The 24,169-nt window shown below is 37.8% G+C and overlaps 1 protein-coding gene across 3 annotated transcripts in view; it reads left to right on the top strand.

The window, feature by feature from the left end:
* The window catches only part of gas2l3 (growth arrest-specific 2 like 3), a 104,552-nt gene that overhangs the window by 28,684 nt on the left and 51,699 nt on the right, over positions 1–24,169 (top strand). The window contains exon 1 of one of the 3 annotated variants that reach the window (XM_062066286.1): positions 19,423–19,558. The exons of the other annotated variants lie outside the window; for them this stretch is intronic. The gene's annotated coding sequence lies outside the window, so the exon portion shown is untranslated. Of the gene's footprint in view, positions 1–19,422; positions 19,559–24,169 lie in introns of those variants that run through there. 3 annotated transcript variants of the gene reach the window in all.

Genomic DNA, 24,169 nt, shown 5'->3' with positions numbered 1-24,169 from the left:
ATCTATATGTTGATATAAAGTGAAACATTTATATGTTTTATGCCCTTCTTGTCAAAACCATGTTTTTGATGACAAAATGTCCAATATTTTCCCTCCTAAAAAAAATTCAAAGTGCAATATTTGAAGTAATTGGAGCCTTAAATAGGCCGATTATTTATAAAAACATTCATTTTATTTCTTGTTTTTGAACAATGACAGTAAAAAAAAACCCCATCTCACTAAATTCTGAAGGATTCAAAAGTAAAATTGTTGAAAAATAAGTAATGCCTTTTTTTCCAAGTTATTTTTTAATATATATATTTTTAATTGATTTATAACATTTTTGTCAAGGAAAACTCTGTTTTTATTATGGCAAACACACAAAATATGCAGTATTTTCCCACATATTATTTCAAAGTGGAATATTTAATGTGAAGTAATTACAGCTTTGTGTTATTGGAGTCAACTTTTTCTCGTTACATTTCACCTGTTTGCTCTTTTATTCCACTTTTGTATGTATTATTTTTTTAAATAATATTGTTAGAATGTGCTGCGGGTGGTTAAAACATTAGCTGTGTGCCGCAAGTGGCCCCCGGGCCGCACTTTGGACGCCCCTGATTTAAAGAAAGTGAAAGTCCGAAGAAGGTTTTTGTTGGTGAAGCTGCGGAAGGATCAATAACATAACGAGTGGCCAGGGGGCAGCAGTGAGAGAGCAAACCAAATCCAAACAAACTTGTGTTTAACTTTGCTAAGGTTCAACAGTATTATAATAATATAATTTATATATAATTAATACATCTTATTGGATATTAAGAGTATGTGAAAGTTGAACTCCTACCTTGTTTACTTCCATGACAACCTCCCTAATGTTTAGTAATCAATCAGAAATATCATGTAATATAATACACTAACATAGTTCAGTGTGGAGAGAGTTGTTTGCGTTTTTCCCATCATGCATTGCAAGGGATTTAAATGGGTGTCATTTTTAAGTATGTGTTGTGCTTGGACATTTTTTTTATAATATCCACAAAGTTCGGTGAGCAGGTTGTGTTACGTGTGACCATGTGTGTTGACTTTTAGTGTTAGTTTATTTGCACCATGACTAGGGAAGGTTGTTTGGATTGAGTCATATACGTAATTGCTGTGCACTTCATCATATTATTTATGGCCTTTGACATAATTTCCTCACATTGTCCACAAGATGATGGCACATTAACTTAACCGACTTAAGCTTCTAGTATGTTTTTTCCAATGGGAAATTTTCAAATCCAAATAAAATTTTGTTTAACTTTGCTAAGGTTCCACTGTATTATATTAATGTAATGGATATATAATTAATACATTTTATTGCATATTAAGAGTATGTGAAAGTTGGACTCCTACCTTGTTTACTTCCATGACAACCTCCCTAAAGTTTTGTAATCAATCAGAAATATCACTTAATATAATACACTAATAAGTGTGAAGAGAGTGTTTTGCATTTTCCCCATCATGCATTGCAAGGGATTTAAATGGGTGTCATTTTTAATTATGTGTTGTGCTTGGACATTTTTTATAACATCCACAGAGTTCGGTGAGCAAGTTGTGTTATGTGTGACCATGTGTGTTGACTTTTTGCGTTGACTTATTTGCACCATGACTGGGGTAGGTTGTTTTGGTTTGGGTCATATAAGTAAATACTGTGCACTTCATCCTATAATTTATAGTCATTGACTTAATTTCCTCACATTGTCCACAAGATGACGGCACATTAGCTTGACCGACTTAAGCTTCTAGTAAGTTTTTTCCAATGAGAAATTTCCAAATACAAACAACATTTTGTTTAACTTTGCTAAGGTTCCACTGTATTATATTAATGTAATGGATATATAATTAATACATTTGATGGCATTTTAAGAGTATGTGAAAGTTGGACTCCTACCTTGTTTACTTCCATGACGACCTCCCTAATGTTTAGTAATCAATCAATCCTCAAAACAGCCCACTACCTTTAATATGGGCTTTTTAAACATAAGATCATTATCTTCCAAAACGTTATTAGTTAATGAAGTCATTAGAGATAACAAACTTGACGTCGTTGGTCTCGCCGAGACCTGGTTCAAACCAGACGATTTTTTTGCGCTAAATGAGGCATCTCCTCCTAACTATACCAATACACATGTTGCCCGACCTCTTAAAAGGGGAGGGGGTGTCGCACTAATATACAATGAAAACTATAATATTACACCTAACCTAAATAATAAATATAACTCGTTTGAGGGGCTCACTTTGAGGTTTGTCACACCGCTACCTCTCCACCTGGCTGTTATCTACCGCCCCCCTGGGCCCTATTCGGACTTCATCAGTGAATTCTCAGAGTTTGTTGCTGATCTAGTGACTCACGCCGACAATATAATCATAATGGGGGACTTTAATATCCATATGAATACCCCATCGGACCCTCCATGCGTGGCGCTCCAGACTATAATTGATAGCTGTGGTCTTACACAATTAATAAATGAACCCACGCATCGCAACGGTAATACGATAGATCTAGTGCTTGTCAGGGGTTGTCACCACCTCTAAAGTTACGATACTCCCGTACACTAAAGTAATGTCCGATCATTACCTTATAAAATTCGAAGTTCTGACTCATTGTCAACAAACTAATAATAATAATAATAACTACTATAGCAGCCGCAACATTAATACTGCCACAACGACGACTCTTGCTGACCTACTGCCTTCGGTAATGGCACCATTCCCAAATTATGTGGGCTCTATTGATAACCTCACTAACAACTTTAATGACGCCCTGCGTGACACCATTGATATTGTAGCACCGCTAAAGCTAAAAAGGGCCCCTAAAAGGCGTACCCAATGGTTTACAGAAGAAACTAAAGCCCAGAAATTATCATGTAGAAAGCTGGAACGCAAATGGCGTGTGACTAAACTTGAGGTTTTCCATCAAGCATGGTGTGATAGTTTAATAACTTATAAACGCATGCTTACCTCAGCTAAAGCTAAATATTACTCAAATCTCATCCACCTCAACAAAAATGATCCTAAATTTCTGTTTAGTACAGTAGCATCGCTAACCCAACAAGGGACTCCTCCCAGTAGCTCCACCCACTCAGCAGATGACTTTATGAATTTCTTTAATAAGAAAATTGAACTAATTAGAAAGGAGATTAAAGACAATGCATCTCAGCTACAACTGGGTTCTATTAACACAAATACGACTGTATATACGACGGATACCGCCCTCCAAAATAGTTTCTCTCTCTTTGATGAAATAACATTGGAGGAATTGTCAAAATGTGTAAATGGGACAAAACAAACAACATGTTTACTTGACCCAATTCCTGGGAAACTTATCAAGGAGCTTTTTGTATTACTAGGTCCGTCAGTGTTAAATATTATAAACTTATCACTTTCCTCTGGTACTGTTCCCCTAGCATTCAAAAAAGCGGTTATTCATCCTCTACTCAAAAGACCTAACCTCGATCCTGATCTCCTGGTAAACTACCGGCCGGTGTCCCACCTTCCATTTATCTCGAAAATCCTCGAAAAAATTGTAGCACAGCAGCTAAATGAACACTTAGCGTCTAACAATCTCTGTGAACCTTTTCAGTCCGGTTTCAGGGCAAATCACTCTACGGAGACAGCCCTCGCAAAAATGACTAATGATCTATTGCTAACGATGGATTCTGATGCTTCATCTATATTGCTGCTTCTTGATCTTAGCGCCGCTTTCGATACTGTTGATCATAATATTTTATTAGAGCGTATCAAAACGCGTATTGGGATGACAGACTTAGCCTTGTCTTGGTTTAACTCTTATCTTACTGACAGGATGCAGTGTATCTCCCATAACAATGTGACCTCGGACTATGTTAAGGTAACGTGCGGAGTTCCCCAGGGTTCGGTTCTTGGCCCTGCACTCTTTAGTGTTTACATGCTGCCGCTAGGTGACATCATACGCAAATACGGTGTTAGCTTTCACTGTTATGCTGATGACACCCAACTCTACATGCCCCTAAAGCTGACCAACACGCCGGATTGTAGTCAGCTGGAGGCGTGTCTTAATGAAATTAAACAATGGATGTCCGCTAACTTTTTGCAACTCAACGCTAAGAAAACGGAAATGCTGATTATCGGTCCTGCTCAACACCGACATCTATTTAATAATACCACCTTAACATTTGACAACCAAACAATTAAACAAGGCGACTCTGTAAAGAATCTGGGTATTATCTTCGACCCAACTCTCTCGTTTGAGTCGCACATTAAGAGTGTTACTAAAACGGCCTTCTTTCATCTCCGTAATATCGCTAAAATTCGTTCCATTTTGTCCACAAGCGATGCTGAGATCATTATCCATGCGTTCGTTACATCTCGTCTCGATTACTGTAACGTTTTATTTTCGGGCCTCCCTATGTCTAGCATTAAAAGATTACAGATGGTACAAAATGCGGCTGCTAGACTTTTGACAAAAACAAGAAAGTTTGACCATATTACGCCTATACTGGCTCACTTGCACTGGTTTCCTGTGCACCTAAGATGCGACTTTAAGGTTTTACTACTTACGTATAAAATACTACACGGTCAAGCTCCTGCCTATCTTGACGATTGTATTGTACCATATGTCCCGGCAAGAAATCTGCGTTCAAAGAACTCCGGCTTATTAGTGATTCCCAGAGCCCAAAAAAAGTCTGCGGGCTATAGAGCGTTTTCTATTCGGGCTCCAATACTATGGAATGCCCTCCCGGTAAAAGTTAGAGATGCTACCTCAGTAGAAGCATTTAAGTCTCATCTTAAAACTCATTTGTATACTCTAGCCTTTAAATAGACTCCCTTTTTAGACCAGTTGATCTGCCGTTTCTTTTCTTTTCTTTTCTACTCTGCTCCGGGGTGGACCGCTAGCCTGTCCATCAGATGGGGACATCTCTACGCTGCTGACCCGTCTCCACTCGGGATGGTTCCTGCTGGCCCCACTATGGACTGGACTTTCGCTGATGTGTTGGACTTTCACAATATTATGTCAGACCCACTCGACATCCATTGCTTTCGGTCTCCCCTAGAGGGGGGGGGGGGGGGGGGGTTACCCACATATGCGGTCCTCTCCAAGGTTTCTCATAGTCATTCACATTGACGTCCCACTGGGGTGAGTTTTCCTTGCCCGTATGTGGGCTCTGTACCGAGGATGTCGTTGTGGCTTGTACAGCCCTTTGAGACACTTGTGATTTAGGGCTATATAAATAAACATTGATTGATTGATTGAAATATCAAGTGATATTATACACTAATATAGATAAGTGTGGAAAGAGTGTTTGACATTTTCCCATCATGCATTGCAGGGGATTCAAATGGGTGTCATTTTTAATTATGTGTTGTGCTTGTACATTTTTTATAATATCCACAAGGTTCGGTGAGCAAGTTGTGTTGACTTTTAGTGTTGGTTTATTTGCACCTTGACTATGGTAGGTTGTTTGGGTTGGGTCATATAAGTAAATGCTGGGCACTTCATTGTATTATTAATGGTCATTGACTTAATTTCCTCACGTTGTCCACAAGATGACGGCACAGTAGCTTGGCTGACTTAAGCTTCTAGTACGTTTTTTCCAATGAGAAATTTCCAAATCCTAACAAACTTTTGTTTAACTTTGCTAAGGTTCCCCTGTATTATATTAATATAATGGATATATAATTAATACATTTGATTGCATTTTAAGAGTATGTGAAAGTTGGACTCCTACCTTGTTTACTTCCATGACGACCTCCCTAATGTTTAGTAATCAATCAGAAATATCAAGTGATATTATACACTAATATAGATAAGTGTGGAAAGAGTGTTTGACATTTTTCCCATCATGCATTGCAGGGGATTTAAATGGGTGTAATTTTTAATTATGTGTTGTGCTTGTACATATTTTATAATATCCACAAGGTTCGGTGAGCAGGTGTGTTGACTTTTAGTGTTGGTTTATTTGCACCTTGACTATGGTAGGTTGTTTGGGTTGGGTCATATAAGTAAATGCTGGGCACTTCATCGTATAATTTATGGTCATTGACTTAATTTCCTCACATTGTCCACAAGATGACGGCACATTAGCTTGACCGACTTAAGCTTCTAGTACGTTTTTCCAAATGGGAAATTTCCAAATCCAAACAAACTTGTGTTTAACTTTGCTAAGGTTCCACTGTATTATATTAATGTAATGGATATATAATTAATACATCTTATTGGATATTAAGAGTATGTGAAAGTTGGACTTCTACCTTGTTTACTTCCATGACAACCTCCCTAAAGTTTTGTAATCAATCAGAAATACATGTAATATTATACACTAATAAGTGTGAAGAGAATGTTTTGCATTTGACTCATCATGCATTGCAAGGGATTTAAATGGGTGTCATTTTTAATTATGTGTTGTGGTTGGACATTTTTTATAACATCCACAGAGTTTGGTGAGCAAGTTGTGTTACGTGTGACCATGTGTGTTGACTTTTTGCGTTGGCTTATTTGCACCATGACTAGGGTAGGTTGTTTGGTTTGGGTCGTATAAGTAAATGCTGGGCACTTCATCGTATTATTAATGGTCATTGACTTAATTTTCACGTCGTCCACAAGATGATGGCAAATTTACAGCAAATGGATCGTCAGATCTTTAGGATTAATTAGGGGACACTTTGCGATCCTGGCCCGGTGGCGTGTTGTGCGCCTCGGATTAGCATCAACAAATCAAAATGGCCTCCACTTCTTGGAGCCTTTAAGATGGGCTTTACCTTCAGAGTCGCCTGAAAGGAAGGAGCCCTCGGACAAGGACAGGAGGACGCGGGCCAAGGAATGTGTAATCCTTCTTGAAAAGAGTCCATTACCGGGGAGACGGCATTATCCAACGTGAATGTCTTTCACGCTCAATATTTATCCAACATGATTTGCTTTTCCGTGCTCCTCCTCTTTAAAGCAACTGGGGCCCCATCTGTGTGGAGAGAGGGGACTCCCGGCTGTAAATGAAAATCTTGACAGGATAATTAAGTCCAGACACAAAGGGCTCAGCAGGAAGGACTTTAATAGAGTTGGTATTCTCCAGGGGACCACAGGGGACCACAGGGGACGGGCGCAGGAGGTTCATTTGGCTCCTGTGCTCCAGCTACCAGTCGCCTCCCACAGAGAGGCCTGGGGACCTTTTGGCGTTATCCAACCTCACCCTTTGATCCAGTTTTAAACTACCGCATTTTTCGGACTATAGAGTGCGCCGGTATATAAGCCTCGCCCCGCCAAATTTGAAGGGACATTTTTTTTCCATATATAAGCCGCACTGACTATAAGCTGCAGATATAAACGTTGTGAAATGACTTCTTTACACAGAAATAATTTGTAAATGTGTATTTACATACCTTTAAATGTTTCCAAACAGTGTCTGTGACATGGCAGTAAAACGGCTGATCAAACAAAACAGAAGTCATGGTCATGGACCCACTAGCTGCGCAAGCTAGCTCTCCAATCAGCTAAACAGACTCAATAACTCCACGGTGACGTTGTGGTGAATTTACTGAGGAATTTGTGAAACTAAAACAATACAAAAAGAATGCCGTTGTAAGTCAATACTAACACAGACACTTGTAAACATGTTAGCATATTAGCTAATAACGCTAGCTTACAATAGCACATACAAATATGCATGAAAACACTCCTACAGACATCACACATGGGACGCTTTAGTAAGTAAGAATTGTTTTAGTTATATTGTAAAACTTACAAACGCTGCTTGGAGTGACGAATGAAGAATCCACACGAGTAGAAACGCTATGGACAGCTACAAGACATAACAGTACTTCTACTCCCGGCTCAAAGATTTAAATAGCTCTCCAATCAGCTAAACAGACTCAATAACTCCACAGTGACGTTGTGGGGAATTTACTGAAGAATTTGTGAAACTGAAACAATACAAAAGGAATGCCATTGTAAGTAGGGCTGCAACTAACAACTAATTTGATAATCGATTAATCTCTCGATTATTACTACGATTAATCTATTAATAATCGGATAAAAGAGACAAACTACATTTCTATCCTTTCCAGTATTTTATTGGAAAAAAAACAGCATACTGGCACCATACTTATTTTGATTGTTTCTCAGCTGTTTGTAAATGTTGTAATTTATAAATAAAGGTTTATAAAAAATTAAATAAATACAAATTAAAAAGTAGCCTCTGTGCATGCGCATAGTATAGATCCAACGAATCGATGACTAAATTAATCGCCAACTATTTTTATAATCGATTTAATCGATTACTTGTTGCAGCCCTAATTTTAAGTTAATAACGCTAACACAGACACTCGTAAACGTGTTAGCAAATTAGCCAATCAATGCTAATGATAGCTTCATTACGTTACGTATAAATATGCCTGGAAACACTCCTACAGACATCACACACGGGACGGTTTAGTGAGTAAGAATTGTTTTAGTTGCAGTGTTTCCCACACATTCATTTATTTGTGGCGGCTCGCCACGAAAGAATTATGTCCGCCACAAATAAAAAGACTTTTTTTTTTTTTTTTGTCCTGTCCAGCTTCTCAGGCAAATCATATAGTTGATGTAGATGCCCATATAGGCTGTTCAGATTTACTTTACAAAAGAGAAGTGTAGGATACTTCTCTTGTTGCCCTATTTGTATTAGACCACTACTGTTTTCTGTTTATTTGTTACTGACTGTGGCAGGACACCTCTGCGTCTGTTTCACTTTATGTTGCTGGTAAATAATATGGTTGTAGTAGTAGGCTAAAGTTAAATTATTTAGTATGCACTAATTAAAGGGGCAGAGCTTTAAGAGACATTTTAGCTTTTATATTTTATAAGATATATTTTTTGTAAGAACCACAATTAATAAATATATTTCAGTGAATAACTTATTGTTCAAATCTGTATATAAATATGTACATAAAGTGTTGTAATTATATTGTAAAATGGATTGATGGATGGACGTTTAAAACAAAACTATTATTAATTAGTAAGTATACATTTTTTTAGCCTTTTTAGAGAAAATCATATAATTGTAGTAAATTATGCAAATTACTCGATGATGTCATAGTGACCACGCCCATAGCCACGCCCCCACCACCACAGGTATCTTGGCAGTTTATGGGAAACACTGAGTTGTATTGTAAAACTTACAAACGCTGTTTGGAGCTTTTGTAAGAGCGTAGAAACGCTACGGACGGCTTAGACGAAACGGTCTGTTCACAGCTCCAAACAGAAGATCCCCTGCAGTTTGAACTCGTCCAAAAGATGGCACCATAGCGCAAACAATAACGCACCTTTTCAGTGTATCTGCTTGTTGTTGTTTTTTAAAAAACAACTTGCTTCATGGCTGTCAGCGAAGAAATATCCATAAATTACTTGCACCGAATGAATGCCATTGTACGTTAATAATACTAACACAGACACTCGAACCTGTTAGTATATTAGCTACCGACGCTAGCTTGATTACATTACGATAGCACGTACAAATATGCATGAACACACTCCTACAGACATCACACATGGGACACTTTAGCAAGTAAGAATTGTTTTAGTTATATTGTAAAAGTTACAAACGTCGCTTGCAGTGATGAATAAAGAACCCATACGAGTAGAAACGCTATGGACGGCTAGAAACGGAACAGCACTTCTACTTCCGGTTCAAAGCTTTAAACCGCAGGAAACACTTGCAGTCCAAAAGATGGCACAACAATAACACACCATTTAAGTGTCTTTGCGTGTGTTTTATAAAAACTATTTGCTTTATGGCCGTCAGCCAAAAAAAAATCCATAAATTAGCCGCACTAATAATAATAATAATAATGGCTTTTCTAGACACTTGACGAGTGTTGTCTCGATACCAATATTTTGGTACCGGTACCAAAATGTATTTCGATACTTTTCTGTACTTTTCGGTACTTTTCTAAATAAAGGGGACCACAAAAAAAATTTCATTATTGTCTTTATTTTAACAAAAAATCTTAGGGTACATGAAACATATGTTTATTATTGCAATTTAGTCCTTATATAAAATAGTGAACATACTAGACAACTTGTCTTTTAGTAGTAAGTAAACAAAGAAAGACTCCTAAATATGCAGTAACATATTGTCATTTATCTACCTATTATTTTGTCAACATTATGAGGGACAAACTGTAAAAATGGATTATTAATCCACTTGTTCATTTACTGTTAATATCTGCTTATTTTCTGTTTTAACATGTTGTATCTACACTTCTGTTCAAATGTAATTATCACTTATTCTTCTCTTGTTAGATACTTGACATTAGTTTTGGATGATACCACTAATTTGGGTATCGATCCGATACCAAGTCGTTACAGGATCATACATTGGTCATATTCAAAGTCCTCGTGTGTCCAGGGACATATTTCCTGAGTTTATACATAATATACATAAAAAAATAAAAAGATTTTGTGACTATAAAAAATATCGATGTAATCATAGTAGTATCGACTAGATAAGCTCCAGTACTTGGTATCATTACAGTGGATGTCAGGTGTAGATCCACCCATGGCATTTGTTTACATTGTGACGCCGGTGAACTATTGTTTCCTCCTACGGTGTGTAGTGAAGCATGTTTAGCTATTCCTCGTCCTCCAGTGATAATGTTACTTGGAAGAAACTTACTTTATTTGTCGCCATGGAGACAAGGATTAGTGAGACCACTGGGGGACCAGTCATTTTTAGAGGCGGTATAGTACTGAATATGATTCGTTAGTATCGCGGTACTATACTAATACCGGTATACGGTACAACCCTACACTAGACACTCAAAGCGCGCACAGAGAAGTGAGAACCCATAATTCATTCACACCTGGTGGTGGTAAGCTACATCTGTAGCCACGCTGTAGCTGCCAATTAGCGCCCGAGGCCCCTCCCACTAGCACCATACAAATGCGTGAGCGGCACTGGGAGCAAGGGTGAGGTGTCTTTCCCCATGGCAGAGGCGGGGATCAAACCTGGAACCTGCAAGTTGCTGCCACGATCGCTCTATCCGCCGGTTTTCTAAGCCTCAGGGTTCAAAGCGAAGGGGGAAAAAAGGCCAGAATTTATGCAAATTTTTGAAGGCCGTGGAAGGCATGGTGCTCGTAAGTTGAGGTACCGCAGCGCTCGTTTTAGAACATTATCCTAACAAGCACGCGTTTGGTTGCAGTCTGAGCGTGCGGTTCAAAGGCCAGCGTGTGCCTGCAACGCTTTTAGAAAACCGAACGTTCCGACGAGCGCTCGCCATCTTTGACGTGTACTTTGTGTCGTGAAGTTGTGTGCGCCTAAAAGATAGAACGTGACATTTCCCGGGAGCGCCCAAACGTACCATAAATGCTGCAAGGCCTCTTTAAAACCACGCGTGTCCCACTGCCGGTTATTTGTGACTCATGTTTGGACTCCGCCGGCAGTCCCAGTGTCAAATCAAAAGGATGTGCATCCGGAACATTCCACTTTTAACTCTTTACATAATGTGCTTTGCAATATTTGCTTCGCATGCGCGCACGGGCGCCGCAGGGTGCGCGCCACGTGCCGTGTGTGACGTGCCGTGTGTGACGTGCCGTGTGTGACGTGCCGTGTGTGACGTGCCGTCTGTGTGTGTGTGTGTGTGTGTGTGTGTGTGTGTGTGTGTGTGTGTGTGTGTGTGTGTGTGTGTGTGTGTGTGTGTGTGTGTGTGTGTGTGTGTGTGTGTGTGTGTGTGTGTGTGTGTGTGTGTGTTGATGACAAAGCGTCGTGGAGGTTGATGCGTTCCACTGTCTGGAACAGCGTTGATCCTCTTAACTGATTACCGGCGGTGACTCGAGGTGCGGCGGCCTGCGTGGCGAGCGTTGGGACAGATGTCTGCCCCCTCCTTCACACACATGACCCCCGCCCTGTTTACTTCTACACGTAATGACCTGTTTTTCTCTGATTAGACCCCGAGTCCACCATACTGCTCGTTAATAGCTATTAGGGTTGTCTCTATGGATGTCTGACAATATCGGACTGCCGATATTGTCGGCCGATAAATGCTTTAAAATGTAATATCGGAAATTATCGGCATCGGTTTCAAAATTATTGGTATCTGTTTCAAAAAGTAAAATGTATGACTTTTTAAAACGCCGCTGTGTACATGGACGTAGGGAGAAGTACAGAGCGCCAATAAACCTTAAAGGCACTGCCTTTGCGTGCCGGCCCAGTCACATAATATCTACGACTTTTCACACACACAAGTGAATGCAACGCATACTTGGTCAACAGCCATACAGGTCACACTGAGGGTGTCCGTATAAACAACTTTAACACTGTTACAAATATGCGCCACACTGTGAACCCACACCAAACAAGAATGACAAACACATTTTGGGAGAACATCCGCACCGTAACACAACATAAACACAACAGAACAAATACTCAGAACCCCTTGCAGCACTAACTCTTCCGGGACGCTACAATATACACCCCCCGCTACCCCCCCCCACACACACCTCAACCCCACCCCACCCAACCCCGCCCACCTCAACCTCCTCATGCTCTCTCAGGGAGAGCATGTCCCAAATTCCAAGCTGCTGTTTTGAGGCATGTTAAAAAAAAAAGCACTTTGTGACTTCAATAATAATTAAAGCTCTTTCATCAACTTTTAATCCGAAGGGTTCAATCTCTCTCCTGTGCTAATTTGAAGCCGATACGACAAACGCGCTCAGAGGAGATAATGTTTGAAAAAAGGTGACTGTTTTTACACAACTTTTGTTTTGAAGGGGGAATTGCAAACTTCCTGTTGATTTTTGCTGGGGGTTGTCAGTGTATGAAATATAGGTCTAAGTGAGACCTACACAGAGGTTTTTGTTTAATGTCTCTACGACATTCGTACTGGGAGTTACAGGCAGTTTTGTCTGTGTTTTCTTCCTAGGGGCGCTAGAGCGCAATTTTGAGTTTTGGGGTTTGGTTTTTTGATTAGATCGCAATTTTCGCCGGTCCTGATGTGTGTGTCGAATTTGGTGAATTTTGAAGCATGTTAAGGGGGTCAAATTACAGCTCAAAGAGGCGGCGGTATAATAATAAAACGCTAGAAATACAATAGGGTCCTCTGTCCCAAAGGGACTCGGTCCCTAAATACGGCAGTGCCATGTTGGCATGTTTTTCCATAACTTGAGTTGATTTATTTTGGAAAACCTTGTTACATTGTTTAATGCATCCAAGTGGGGCATCACAACAAAAATTAGGCATAATAATGTGTTAATTCCACGACTGTATATATCGGTATCGGTTGATATCGGAATCGGTAATTAAGAGTTGGATGATATCGGAATATCGGATATCGGCAAAAAAGCCATTATAGGACATCTCTAGTTGTCTCCATACCAGTATTTTTGGTACCGGTACCAAAAATATTTCGATACTTTTTAATACTTTTCTAAATAAAGGGGACCACAAAAAATGTCAATATTGTCTTTATTGTAACAAAAAATCTTAGGGTACATGAAACATGTTTATTATTGTAATTTAGTCCTTAAATAAAATAGTGATCATACTAGACAACTTGTCTTTTAGTAGTAAGTAAACAAACAAAGACTCCTAATTAGTCTGCTGATGTATGCAGTAACATATTGTGTCATTTATACACCTATTATTTTGTGTACATTATGAGGGACAAACTAAAAATTGATTATTAAACTACTTGTTCATTTACTGTTAATATCTGCTTATATTCTGTTTTAACATGTTCTATCTACACTTCTGTTAAAATGTAATAATCACTTATTATTCTCTTCTTTGATATTTTACATTAGTTTTGGATGATACCACACATGTAGGTATTGATCCGATACCAAGTAGTTACAGGATCATACAATGGTCATAATTTAAGTCCTTGTGTGTCCAGGGACATATTTACTGAGTTTATGAATATAATATGAATTTTTTTTTTTTTTAAAAAGAAAGATTTTGTGACAATAAAAATATTGATGTAATCATAGTAGTATCGACTGGGTACACTCTTGTACTTGGTATCATTACAGTGGATGCAATACACATAATTATACAATACACACATTATTATAGGACGTACATACAATAAACATTGTTAGTATAGGACGTACACACAAAGATGTTAGCCAGGAACACCAACCTGCCAACTGCTTCATGATGCTGTGTGACAGGCTGTGTTCTGAAAATTACTTTTAAAAAGTCCATAATTATAGCTACTTCTTACTTTACCAAAAATGTATATAAATTGCGAACGGGATTACTCTTTAATGCATGGAATTTATTACTAGGGAAAGTAGCTAATGCGTTACTTTAAAAAAACAAAACTTCAAATATCTGGCATAATGCAGTTTCATATGAGAGCTGTGTGTGTGCGTGTGTGCGTGTGTGCGTGTGTGTGCGTGTGTGCGTGCCTTTAAAAGGCGGTGCCTGTTGTCGAGTGATGAGTCTCACAGGCATTTTAGTTTGAGATGTTTGCTAGCGATTGAATGCGCTTCCATGGCTGTATGTTCTTGTCAACAAACGGGGTATTGTTTGGATGGCAAGTTTGTCACTCCAATCATCGATTGGTCGTTCAATACTCCCTCCGACCCTCGTAGTTGCTAGCGCGCTGTGTCAAGTTTTAGGGTGGTGGGGAAAAAACGGCTAAGACCTTGTTTCTTCCGTGTTGGAAGACCGAGTGTGTGAACGAGGAGGAGCTCACCTCTGTGCATGGCGTACACAGAGTGAACAGTGAGACTTGGTGCGTCAATCACTTGTCCAGTTGGTTATGGTTTAAGTTCATTTCAAACATGATTTTACTCCAGTTTGATTAAAATTTGGATGGATTTATTTTGGGAGCAAAATGCGATGAAAGGGTTAGGTTTTTTTCATGTCACACGGTCTATTTTTAGGCGCATTTGCGAGTATATTTGTCACACCATAAAGCCCTGCCTTTTATCATCAAATCTTGAACATTTGTGTCCGACCTTTTTTTTTTACTGAAAAGACCTCTTTAAAAGAGATCTGGTTGCTTAGAATGTGCCAGGACTCGAGTTGCAGTTTTTTTCTCCAGGGATTCCACCTGGAACAAAGCTATTATTTCCCCCCCTAACAACAAGTGCAGGTTAGTCAATGGAAACCCGATCTGTTTCCCAGGATTCCGTGCGTCATTTATTAGGTTAATCCCTGGATTTGGAACGACAAGAACGGCTCATTCCGCTCCAAAAATGCAGCTCTTATGCACTGAACCTCACATTTTATTGTCATTTGAGTGGAAACGTGTTTGCTGGCATGCATTTCTCTCCCTCTCCAAGCGACCGCTGTAGAATTTGCGTGGTGGTGTGGAGTTGAATGTCGAGCCCTGCCCTTTTCCCGATGGCAGACTCCCAAGTTGAGCAGGACCACAACGCACGGTCTGTCTTCACGAGCGTGTGTCCGTGGGAAGTCACTCACTCTGTTGTGGACCCGGTTGCTCACGGGCTAGACATGTGCTTTGCTCCCAAAATTCCTGCATGTTGAAGAGAAGCGGAACCATTCTGGATTGTTCCATCCCTCAGAAATCCCAAAAGTCACCGTTCTTCCACTCTTTGGCTTGGTGACATTTGCAGACAGAGCTGGAACAGTCCGGTCCTTTTTGTAATTTGTCTTCTTTGGAGGACTTTGTTGACGGTTAGGAGGGGAGAGTCCTCCCGGGTCCTGTTGTTCGCAGGCCGTCTTGGACGATGAGAGTTGAAGTTGAACAATTTGTTCTACAAAACAATTGTCACACCAGCGCTTGGGAAAGAGGACCGAGTTGTCTGAAGGTCGGCGAAATCTCAACGATGTGTGTGAAATTGTCAGTTTGCACGTCCACATGCTAAATAAACGCTAAATCAGGTGTGTCAAAACTACTACTAAAAATAGCACAGGAAATACTTATGACACATTCCATACAACCTTCCCTAGTCATGGTGCAAAAAAAAATGCAACGAATATGAAAGTCAACAAACATGGTCACACAACACAACCTGCTCACTGAACATCAAAACTTTTGAATGTCCAACATTCACACATAAGATTCTACACCAAAAAATCATAAATGTATTATTATTATTATAGTGTGACTGTCCACATTTCACATATATAAGATTCTACAGTAAAAAAAAACATTTATTTATTATTATTAATATTATTATTATCATTATTATTGTAAATGTGTGATTGTCCAACATTCACACATATTAATATTATTATTATTATTATTATTGTGTGACTGTTCAAATTTCACACATAAGATTCTACACCAAAAAATATTGTATTTATTTTGATTATTATTATTATTATTATTATTATTATTATTATCACTAGTATTATTGTTGTTATTATTATTATTAATGTGTGAATGGCCAACATTCACACATAAGATTCTACAACAAAAAATCTTCTATTTATTATTACTATTATTATTATTATTATAGTGTGAATGTCCAACATTCACACAGATTCTACACCAAAAGAAAAATCGAATTATTATTATTATTATTATTATTATTGTTGTTGTTTTGTGACTGTCCAAGCATTCACACATAAGATCCTACACCCCATAAATATTCTTATTATTATTATTATTATTATTATTGTGTGAATGTACAACATTCACACATTATTATTATTATTGTGTGACCGTCCAAATTTCACACATATAAGATTCTACACCAAAAAATCTTCTATTTATTATTACCATTATTATTATTATTATAGTGTGAATGTCCAACATTCACACATACAAGATTCTACATAAAAAAATAATCTATTATTATAATAATAATAATAATAATAATTATTATTATTGTTGTTGTTGTTTTGTGACTGTCCAAGCATTCACACGTATAAGATCCTACACCCAAAAAATTATCTACTTATTATTATTATTATTATTATTATTATTGTGTCACTGTCCAAATTTCACACATATAAGATTATACACCAAAAAAAATCATTTATTCATTATTATTATTATTATTACTATTATGGTTATTATTATTATTATTAATTTGTGAATGTACAATATTCACACATTATTATTATTATTATTTTGTGACTGTCCAAATTTCACACACATAAGATTCTACACCAAAAAATCATTTATTATTATTATTATTACTATTATTAATATTTTTAATATGTTGAATGTCCAACATTCACACACATAAGATTCTACAACAAAAAATAATCTATTTATTATTACTATTATTATTATTATTACTAATATTATTATTATAGTGTGATTTTACGACTTCCAGTGCTGACGTAAGACAACCCGCGTCCCATATGTGACCATAGGATGAACAAATACACTACGGTACTAAGACGATAGTGGCCATTAACAGTTAGCTTCTACGGCTGGGTTGCCCAAAGTGGGCCCTAGGGGCCATTTGTGGTCCATGACTTGTTTGTCATCGGCCTGAAGCAAATTACAAAAAACAAAAAATAGAGATCTCATTTGCACCCCTGGTGGTGAAATCTATCAAAATTAGGGTGGTCCCAAAAAGGAGGGATTTTTCAAATTGACTGTCTGTTTTAAAAGTGCTCCCCCTCTGGTCAACATATGAAATAACAAGTGTGTGTAACAAATTGAAATGCACCCCTTTTGGCCAAAATGAATTAAAAAAAAAAAAAAGTATGTATATAGAGACATACTGTAATAACTTGAAGTAAATAATGAAGATTAAAACCAACTACAAATAAAAAAATAAAAAATAGATAAAAATGAACTAAATGCTTACCTTTTTTATATTTGCATAGTATGTATGTATTATTAATGTTGTAAATACAAATCTTTATATACCTAGAAAGGCTGGTCCTAAAGGGGGAGGCATTTTTCGGAGGTCTCAAAAATGTAACAAATACAAGAGTGTGTGTGTTTTTTCTTGTATTTCTAGCCTTCTTGAGACATCAACAAGGAAAAGTACCTTCCATATGAGGACGGTAAACAAGTTAGGACCGAAATCATGGTCCCAATACGGAAAACCCGTCCATCCATCCATTTTCTACCGCTTGTCCCTTTCGGCCATTGCCTCTAATAGAGAATGTCTCATTTGCACCCCTGGTGGTGAAATCTATCAAAAATAGCATGGGCCCAAAAAGGAGGGATTTTTCAAATTGACTGTGTGTCGCTTTTAAAAGTGCTCCCCCTCTGGTCAACATATGTAATAACAAGTGTGTGTAAGAATTTGAAGTGCTCCCCCTCTGGCCAACATATGTAATAACAAATGTGTGTAAGAAATTGAAACGTGCCCCCTTTGGCCAAAATTAATTTAAAAAAAATAAAAAATTATATAGAGACATACTGTAATAACTTGAAGTAAATAATGACTGAAAACCAATTACAAACAAAAAATTTAAATAATTAACTACAAGCTTACCTTTTTTATATTTGCATAGTATGTATATATTATTAATGTTGTAAACACAAATCTTTATATACCTAGAAAGGGTGGTTCTAAAGAGGGAGGCATTTTTCGGAGGTCTCAAGAAGGTAACAATTACAAGAGTGTATGTGTGTTCTTGTATTAGGACATAAATCATAGTCCCAATACAGAAAACTGTTGCATCTAATAGAGAATGTCTCATTTGCACTCCTGGTGGTGAAATATATCAAAATGAGGGTGGTCCCAAAAAGGAGGGATTTTCCAAATTGAGTCAATTTTAAAAGTGCTCCCCCTCTGGTCAACATATGAAATAACAAGTGTGTGTAAAAAATTTGAAGTGCTCCCCCTCTGGCCAACATATGTAATAAGAAGTGTGTGTAAGAAATTGAAATGCGCCCCCTTTGGCCAAAATTAATTAAATAAATATGTGTATAGAGACATACTGTAATAACTTGAAGCAAATAATGAAGATTAAAAACCAATAACAAACAAAAAATTAACTAAAAGCTTACCTTTTTTATATTTGCATAATATGTATATATTATTAATGTTGTAAATACAAATCTTTATATATATATATATATATATGTATATATATATATATATATATATATCTATAGATATATATATCTATATCTATATATATATATATATATCTATATATATATATATATATATATATATATAGATATATCTATATAGATATATATATAGATATATCTATATAGATATATCTATATATATATATATATCTATAGATATATATATAGATATATATCTATAGATATATATATATATATAGATATATATATATATCTATAGATATATATCTATAGATATATATATATATATATATCTAGAAAGGGTGCATTTTTTGGAGGTCTCAAGAAGGTAAGAAATACAAGAATGTGTGTGTGGAAAGGAAACAATGCAGACTTTGTGAGAGAGTCCCGTTGTGACAGGATTGTTGGGGGGGAGGTTGAGGGGCCGGTCCTGGCTTAGCCAAGCGGAGCCACTTCATTAGTCGGGCCCCTCCTTCTGCACCTCCTCCCGCTCCATCCATCCTCACTCGCCCCCGCCCTTCATCCCTCCAGCTCGCTTGTGTGTCGCCACTCCAGCGCCGGTGCCCACGCTCGGCGTTGAGGATTAGGTGCGCCTCGCGCAGAGAGGAGTTGTTCCTATGACGCGGTGCGTCGCCGGTTTCCGACTGAGGTGAGCGATGCACTGGAGTTGTCAGACTGACGGTCACGTGTGACGTTTCTGTCTTTAAAATTCTGCTGTCTGGAAGCGCTGATGTTTGTATAGAAGAGGCTTGCTGTGGGATGCTGCTGTGTTTGGGGGGGGTGGGGGGGGGGGGGCACTGTTGCCTCAGCTGTGTTGACCAAAACCGTCGTCCTGTTCTGAGGATCTTCACGCTGCGATTGCTTTCCTTTCCTAGAGCCGCGGGGCTGCTCGGTTGAGTCGAGGGTAATCCTTCGCATCCTGTGTGGGAAAGGGCAAGCGAGGAGCAGCGAGGCTAACCCCGTCACTTCCTGGCCGGGAAAGTCTCATCACGTAAAAGTCATGTGCGTTCAGTAGAAGTAACGACGCCGGCTGAACTCCTCAGGGTCTTCACCTACACCCCAGTGCTCCTTTTGAAGGGGAACTGCACTTTATGGACATTTTGCCTATCATTCACTATCCTTATGTAAGATGACAACACGTTTTTTTAGACTTCTTTTTATTGTCATTCAAATTTGAACTGTACAGCAGTGGTCCCCAACCACCGGTCCCCTGTCCGTGACACATTTGCTACCGGGCCGCAGAGAAACATTAAATAATTTGCAAACGACATAACTTTCTGTCCCACTAGACCAGGGGTGGGCAATTAATTTTTACCAGGGGCCACATGAGCAACCCGAGCACTGCTGGAGGGCCACATCGACAATATTTCAATTAAATTTTGCTCAATATTATTTTTGATATATACCGTAAGATAAATAATAATAATAATAATAATAATTAATAATAATAATACTTTCATTTAACCTACTTAACTTTATACCAAAAGCACTGCTTTGGAAATCATTTGTACCCCTTTCAGAGATCACATTTAGTTCCCCTTAAACATCCTCATGTTGCACAATGAAATGTAAGCATAGGATGAAGTGTGCATTCCTGTAACTTTCTCTAGTAACAGCATTCCATGATTAATATCAATAAATTAACATTAATAATAAATGACAGTAAAATAAGCACACGTATGACTGAGGAGTCATAGTGTAACTTTGTGTGGTGTTTGAGTTGTCCGACTTTTTGTGTGGCCATAAACGCACCAGTGGTTTAGTGGTATGCGTGTTGGTGACAGATGACAAGTTGGTTTTGGCCTGGTTTGTACGGCAGAAAATGACTAGTTTTTCGAGATAGACTCATGTTTTTGGTGTGGTTATGGCCGAATATAAACAGTTTTGCTCAATAAAGTGATCGATATAATTCCTGGCCTCGAAACGTCTCGATAGACGTTAGAATAATTAAACGGTGTTCAATTGAACGGTGTTGACGAACACCGTTAGGGCCGTTTGTTGTCACTGTCACTCAAAGTTGCACTGCAAAATTACACAGAATAATTGTGTTTATTTTGTTTAGAATTCAGATGGGATTTGATTTGGTGCGCTGCATATATTTGCTGTGCGCAGAGGATGCTTGAGCAGTGCGCAATTGCGCAGGCGCGCACCTTAGAGGGAACGTTGCTTGGCAGTCCATGTCTTGTTGAAAACACGCCATTCGTCATCAACTTTTCTCTTTTTAGCGTCTCGGGTGTAAACCATGCATCACTTGTCGCTGTGCACCTTCACTCACAGGTTACACACGAACATACGCCCATAAATAACACTTTTCAAAATAAAAGCAGCACAGTTGTATTGCGCGCACGACATAGATGTTTTTTCAACTTTATTTTGTAATTTGTGATTGCCGCTGTTCACATTCACTCACAATCACGCACGCGCATACGTCCACACGGAAGTAATACAAATAACGCTTTTCAAAACAAAAGCAGCACCGTTGTATTGCACACTCGCCATAGATACTTTTTAAAATTTATTTTGTAATTTATGATTGGCCTCACGCGGGCCGGACAGGGACGCACAAAGGGCCGGATGTGGCCCGCGGGCCGCAGAATTCCAGGTCTGCACTAGACCCTAAGCCTGTTTATTAGGGCTGTGAATCTTTGGGTGTCCCACGATTCGATTCAATATCGATTCTTGGGGTCACGATTCGATTCAAAATCGATTTTTTTTTTCAATTCAACACGATTCTCTATTCATTCAATACATAGATTTCAGCAGGATCTACCCCAGTCTGCTGACATGCAAGCAGAGTAGTAGATTTTTGTAAAAAGCTTTTATAATTGTAAAGGACAATGGTTTATCAACTGATTGCAATAATGTAAAATTGTTTTAACTATTAAATGAACCAAAAATATGACTTATTTTATCTTTGTGAAAATATTGGACACAGTGTGTTGTCAAGCTTATGAGATGCGATGCAAGTGTAAGCCACTCTGACACTATTGTTCTTTTTGTTTATTTTTTATAAATGTCTAATGATAATGTCAATGAGGGATTTTTAATCACTGCTATGTTGAAATTGTAACTAATATTGATACTGTTGTTGATAATATTCATTTTTGTTTCACTACTTTTGGTTTGTTCTGTGTCGTGTTTGTGTCTCCTCTCAATTGCTCTGTTTATTGCTCCCCCCTCACCTCCCCGGGGGTGAACAAGGGGATGGGTCAAATGCAGAGGACAAATTTCACCACTCCTCGTGTGTGTGTGTGACAATCATTGTACTTTAACTTAACACCACACCGTGACTTGTTTTGGGTTTTTTGCTGTTTTCCGGTGTGTAGTGTTTTATTTCTTGTCTTGCGCTCCTCTTTTCTTGTATTTTCCTGTAGCAGTTTCATGTCTTCCTTTGAGCGATATTTCCCGCATCAACTTTGTTTTAGCAATCAAGAATATTTCAGTTGTTTTTAACCTTCTTTGTGGGGACATTGTTGATCGTCATGTCATGTTCGCATGTACTTTGTGGACGCCGTCTTTGCTCCACAGTAAGTCTTTGCTGTCGTCCAGCATTCTGTTTTTGTTGACTTTGGAGCCAGTTCAGTTTTAGTTTTGTTCTGCATAGCCTTCCCTAAACTTCCATGCCTTTTCTTAGGGGCACCCACCCTTTGTTTATTTTTGGTTTAAGCATTAGACACCTTTTTACCTGCACACTGCCTCCCGCTGTTTTCGACATCTACTAAGCAATTAGCTACCGGCTGCCACCTACTGATAATGAAGAGTATTACACAGTTACTCTGCCGAGCTCTAGACAGCATCAACACTCAACAACAACACATCATTTGCAGACTATAATTACTGGTTTGCAAAAAATATTTCTAACCCAAAAGGTGAAATTAGATAATCTCCCACGGCACACCAGACTGTATTTCACGGCACACTAGTGTGCCGCGGCACAGTGGTTGAAAAACACTGGAGTACACTATTGTGCCCATAAAACCCTCTTAAAACATCCAAAAAACCACCAACAATACTCTTTTTACACATCGTGACCTGAATATTAACAAGTATTGGTAATATTGTTATTATAAGTGCTAACGCAGACAAGCTATATTTAGAAAGCGAGCTAGCTTATGCTGCTATATTGACATATTGAGCTGCTGCATCGCCTCTGAGTTGGTGAAAGTTAATTCTAGATTATAAATCATGCCTCTCACCTGGATAGTAGAAGGTTGTGGACATAAACCCACAAGTTGGTCAACTTTGACATCCAACTTAGACCCGGAGATGGCAAAAAAACACTCTTGCGGCACCTTTTTTTAGCCCCTTGTAAGGATTATGATTATATCTTCGTGTAAAGAGGAAGATATAAACATCCCGTCATCACTTTATTAGTAAGTGATTATTTTATTATGTTGATAGTTTGTATGTCTTGTTTAGCACTTGGCAATACTGCTACATGATGCTTAGTGTTTGACTAAAGCTGCATCTGTTTATCACACAGCTTCTAAAACTTGTAGATCATCCTCCTTATATTCAGGTTCAAAAATAGAAGTTTCTGGATCATCATTTGTCCCAAAGTAGTCTTTGTTGTCTCTAATCAAGTCTGCCATGATTAGTAGTCTTGTTGTTGTTGTTGTTGTTGAAGGGAAAGTGAACGTGTGCTTAAAATAATCAAAATATGTAATTATTACATGTTATTATGAATGCTACTACATTACATATTTACTTACATCATGTATATATTACATGTTATAATGAATGTTACTACATTACATATATACTTACATCATGTATATATTACATGTTATTATGAATGTTACTACATTACATTTGTACTTACATCATGTATATATTACATGTTATTATGAATGTTACTACATTACATATATACTTACATCATGTATATATTACATGTTATTATGAATGTTACTACATTACATATATACTTACATCATGTATATATTACATGTTATTATGAATGTTACTACATTACATATATTCTTACATCATGTATATATTACATGTTATTATGAATGTTACTACATTACATACATACTTACATCATGTATATATTACATGTTATTATAAATGTTACTACATTACATATATACTTACATCTTGTATATATTACATGTTATTATGAATGTTACTACATTACATATATACTTACATCATATATATATATTACATGTTATTAAGAATGTTATTGCATTACATATATACTTACATCACGTAAATATTACATATTATGAATGCTACTACATTACATATATACTTA

Source organism: Entelurus aequoreus, linkage group LG12 (genome assembly GCF_033978785.1).
Source record: "Entelurus aequoreus isolate RoL-2023_Sb linkage group LG12, RoL_Eaeq_v1.1, whole genome shotgun sequence".
Classification (NCBI taxonomy): domain Eukaryota; kingdom Metazoa; phylum Chordata; class Actinopteri; order Syngnathiformes; family Syngnathidae; genus Entelurus; species Entelurus aequoreus.
Note: the sequence above shows the minus strand (reverse complement) of the source record. Positions and strands in the feature narration are given on the sequence as shown.